The sequence below is a fragment of the Colobus angolensis genome, unplaced genomic scaffold (assembly GCF_000951035.1).
Source record: "Colobus angolensis palliatus isolate OR3802 unplaced genomic scaffold, Cang.pa_1.0 Scaffold190, whole genome shotgun sequence".
Classification (NCBI taxonomy): domain Eukaryota; kingdom Metazoa; phylum Chordata; class Mammalia; order Primates; family Cercopithecidae; genus Colobus; species Colobus angolensis.
The window spans coordinates 4,988,614-4,993,807 of record NW_012115044.1 but is presented as its reverse complement, the minus strand read 5'-3'; positions in this window follow the sequence as shown (position 1 = coordinate 4,993,807).

Sequence of the window (5,194 nt, the reverse complement as noted above, 5' to 3'; positions counted from 1 at the left end):
TTTTTTTTTTTTTTTTTTTTTTTGCCAGTCAGGTATGAAAGCCCAAGGTGCCTTGGTACTAACTTAAGTTGCTTTTGATTTATTGTCTGAAGCCAGGTTTTCAAGTTCCAGAGGCATTTACTTTCTCCTAACCATTAACCATTTGGAATAGGAAACTCGCTGTTCTGTGAATTTTTTTTTTCCAGTTCCAGATGAACGACTTTGACCTCTTCTCTACATGGTGAAAGAATTGGAAAATATAACCCAAAATGAAATGGAAAAAAAAAAACACAGGGTATTTTGAATAAATGCAGATAAGAGCGAAACTATAGCCTGGCATTTTGCAGAAGATCTCCGTAAAGACAGGACAATACAATAAGCTTGGGGTAAATGGAAAGCACTAGCAGTCTGTGGGTGAAGATATAAAATGATCAGTTAGTCCAGTTTCAAGCCAGTCAGAAGCACTCACACATATGCTGGCATTTCAAATTCTTGGAATGCAATGTTGCTATTTTCAAACTATTGAAGTTCATTATTGCAAGCATTGTAGGGCGGGTGTTGATGCTGCTGCTGCATCACACTATAATATTGCCTTTAGGAGTGGGTCAGGTTCTCAGTCTACAGAACTATGGAATAGAGGTTTGGTTTAGTCTTATGGCCAGTGTGAAACTTATAATTAACCACTTTGTCCCATTTACCTGGGCTTCTGGGGAATTCAAAGCCAAATGTGCTGCCTAATTCAAATGTATAGACATCTATTGCGTACTGCCATTTGTTTTCTTTTCCAACTACTTTTTGTCACATTTGATCTACTTCTTTTCTATATTTGTATGTATTTTTGAAACCTGACGGAAATTTTTGGAATGAGGCTTATACAAGTAAATCAACTTATATCACTAAATATTAAAGGTATACGCAGGGGGTTCATGAGAAGGTACACCTGAGCATTGATCTGGTTATGTGATATTGGCTCTCATGTATTACGTATTTTACCTATTACAGATAACCTTTCTTTGGCTCTTACTATGTATCATATGCATTATTAAGCACTTTATATTACTAAATACTTTATTTTCGTAATTTTGTTTGCACTTCATTGCAATTCCATGTTGTTATGCACTTAGTGACAAAACGGATTCAAAAGAGTTCTGTTTTCTCCAAGATCAGTAATCTAATGAGTGATGGAGCTGGGTTTCCAGCCAGGGCAAGGCTTGCTCCAGAGTCTGTTCTCTTAACTCTGGGGATAATAGGTCTGAGTTCAAATCACTGTTCCATCATATAGTAAAGATGAAACCCTGGTTAATGACATAACCTTTGTCAACTTCTGTTTTTCCAGTCTCTAAAATGAGAATAGGAATAATAATAGTACTTAAATCAAGTAATATTTAAAACTTTTAGAATGGGGTTTAGAAAGTGCTCAATAAATTAAAAATATTGACTATTGTTATATTTAAAGAGTACATACATAGTATACATAATTAAAATTATTTTCCTACCAGTAGAGACATTTTTTTAATATTCAATGAATCACATCTCATAACTCCCTGCACATATGCCCCGGCAGTGACTGTTCCCAGGAGAGCTAGTGTTGGAATGCACATGTCAACATTTCAAATGTAAGGTACTGCAAGGTCAGTGTGTCCCAGGAGAAGGCCAGCTGCCAGGAGGTCTTGCAGGGCAGCATTTCCAGGGTGAATTCATCACAGCTGGAGTCCAGACCTCAGCATTGCAGGTCCCAGTACTTGGTCTGCTTAATGCCCTGAGCTGATTATTTACAGGGGATGACTTGTACCAACTCACAAAAGACTGAAGCATATAAATTAGAAAGCCACTATAGTAATTTACAATGAAAAATATTACTGTTAACCGGACCAGACATTTGCATCAGTCTGGCCAGTGAATTCTTGCCCTGCACACAAGCTACACAGGGAGTCACATTAACAGAAGGTCGCTTGGTGAGCAGGATGCTTGTTTCAAATGCTTAGTCTCATCAGGCGCTAATGGCAGCATGCATTCATCTCCATCTACCTGCCAGAAAGAACAGACATTCTGAGCAGTCCAACAATGCCGAGATGTCCCTTCCTCGGACAGGAGCAGAATAGACCTCTGTGCTTTCCTATTTCTATAGTACTATGGCTGACCAATCTGTGCTTTGGATTGTTATTTTCTTTCTTTAGTCATATTAGTTATCACAGGAAAGGTTGTTATGGTCCAGAGCCATCCTGCCTCTTAATGGTAATATGGCTCGATTTCTGTTGATTTAATAGTTTAACATTTAGAGGGCACCTTCATTGTTAATCTTTTCAAATTCTTGTGGGTGCTTCTTAAACTACATACACAATGCAGACTCTACCTAATGTCACTATAGCATCATCATTTTCTGATGGTTTCCTCACCGTCCATGTAAATTCCTACTAAATGGATCTCCTTCTCTCTATTAAAATACGCTAAGAATCTATACTTCAGCTGTCGTAAATGCCAGTGTTACCAATGCCCCATAGGTTGTTACTAGCCTTCTTCAATATATTTAAACAGTAGATCTTAATATGTATTATATAAACTTGATACTTTATTGATGAAAACTTTATGGAATTATTCTAATTATGAGACCACATTAATCACCACCATGTTAGTAAGAGCCTAGCACCGTTTTTGACCTTCTTCTTGCTTCCCATAACATCTAGAATAAACTTAAATATTCTGGATATGGTCAAGAAGAACCTGCATAATCTTGCCCTGGCTGCCTCTCTGAATTAACTTTCTCCATTTCTCTTTCTCTCACACAGCCTCCTTGATGTTTTTGGAATATGCCAAGTGTATTGCTACACCACATCCTTTGCCCTTGCTCTTCCTTTCTCTGAATGGCTCTCCCTCTAGGCAACTGAATCTGGTTCATTATTCTCCCTATTCAATTCTGTTCAAAAGTGACCTTCTCAAAGAAATCTTCTGGCCATCCTGTCTAGCATAGCATCCTCTCACACTTTATTCCCTTATCCTGCTCTGTTTTTCTTCTTTGCAGTAATCACTACCTGATATATTATGTGCATTATTTGTCTTTCTGAACAGGATATATTTCAAGAGGCAGAGGCTCTTTTGTGTTGTTCACTAACTGCTGAATACCGGGTACTTAGATAATATGTTTGAATGAAAGAATGAACTTGGTAATATTTTGGTGATAATCAGATTTTCTTATTTTTCTTGTTGTGCCAGCCATACAAGCTCGCCTAGAATGTTGTATTGGTGCTAACTTTTCATTTCTATGATATTTTATCATGGTTATATCAAAGGAAGCCAGGGTAATGGTCAGACCTGCCCAGAAGCTCATTCAAGGCGAGTATCCAAATCGTATCCACTGTCAAGCAGCTTCCATGAATTGTTACTTAATTCTACCTATTCCATTTCTTTCGCAACTTATTTGCCTTTATATTTCCTCACTATTAAGGGATCTCTTTTATATCATCCTTCAAGTAGTCATCAATACTTTTTGACATTTGTTCTCATGAATGATAAAATGGTGAAGAGATACTTCAAAGAGTCAACAAGCAATTACTGAACTCATGTCTCTCCATTCTCCAACAGCTGATCTGCTCTTGCTTTCAGGCCTTCGTACTACCACCCTCTTACGACTAATCTCATCACCTTATGCTGTAAGTGAGAAGCTGTAGTGTTTGCTCTCATCTGACTTTGGGAGGACTTGTTATATTAAGTATCACAGTGTGCATGAGTAGAACTATAAGATTGTACTGTCTTTTTAAAAGTGATTCTCATTTTTGTACTATTTTCTACCTTTTCCCACCTTTATTTCCCAATGATATTAACATGAAGATAATTAACTAGAAAGCGTAAAACTTTTCATTTTTACTCTCCTATCCTTCCCAGGGAAAATTTGGGATTTTGAACACTGTTGACGTATGCCATGTGTAGGTGTGGTTGGAGAATCTAATTTAATTTGATCATTAAGGAGAAAACTAATTTTAAAACTACATTTGAACACAAGGTTTTTAGGGGGAGGTATGTGAGGCCAGGACTTGTTGGCCTATTAAAACTCCACAGATCAGTTTATAGATTCTTAACTAAGGACAACTTTATTCTTCAGATCTGTCTGTACTGAGTGGCATGACATTTTGCTAGACAGCAGGCACTAAAAGATATACTCATCCTTCAGATTCACTCATCCCCAGACTACTCAAGGTATGCCACTGGGGTATCTTTGAGCAGGTTTGCTGATGCTGCTTGGGATAGTACACGGTATTAAATGCAAAAAGGAGACATTTAAAACCATTAAAAATGCCGTGAACTGTGAGAAAAATATGAACTCTATTTTAAAGAATCATGGTTGTAAATGCACTGGCACCTAAGAGGGAGAAAAAGAAATATCAAGATTATTCTTCAACTCTTTATATGTATATAAAATGTGCCAGTTAACTGAGTGCATGTGTGTGTGTCTGTGTGTGTGCATGGGTGTTTCTTAGTATGTATAACATATGAACCCAGGAATATGGACTTGTGACTTTGTTATTATGTTTATGTGTCACTTAACAATGAGGACACATTCTGAGAAATGCACTGTTAGGTGATTTCATCATTGTGCAAATATGATACGTAAAGTATATATACACAAACCTAGATGATATAGCCTAGATTTTAGCCTGGGAGCAGTAAGCTATACAATACAGCCTAGCCTACACACCTAGGCTGTATTGTATAGCTTATTGCTCCTAGGCTAAAAACCTGGAAAACCTGTTATTGTACTGAATACTCCAGGCAATTGTAACACAATGATATGGCAAGAATTTCTGTACCTAAACGTATCTAAATATAGAAAAGGTACAGTAAAAACATAGCATAAGAGATAAAAAATGAAGCATCTCTATAGGGCACTTACTGTGAAAGGAGCTTGCAGGACTGGAAGCTATTCTGGGTGAGTCAATGGGTGAATGGTGAGTGAATGTTAAAGACATGACTGCATACTACCATAAACTTTATAAACACTACACTCAATTTATTTAAAAATTTTTCTTTCTTCAATAGTAAATTAACCTTAGCTTCCTATAACCTTTTTTACTTTATACATTTTCAAATTTTTAAAAACTTGTTTGACTCTTGTGTAATAACACTTGGCTTAAAACACAAACATTATACAGCTGTGCACATATATTTGTTTTCTTTATATCATTCTATAAGCATTTTTCCATTTTTAATTTTTAATTTTTTT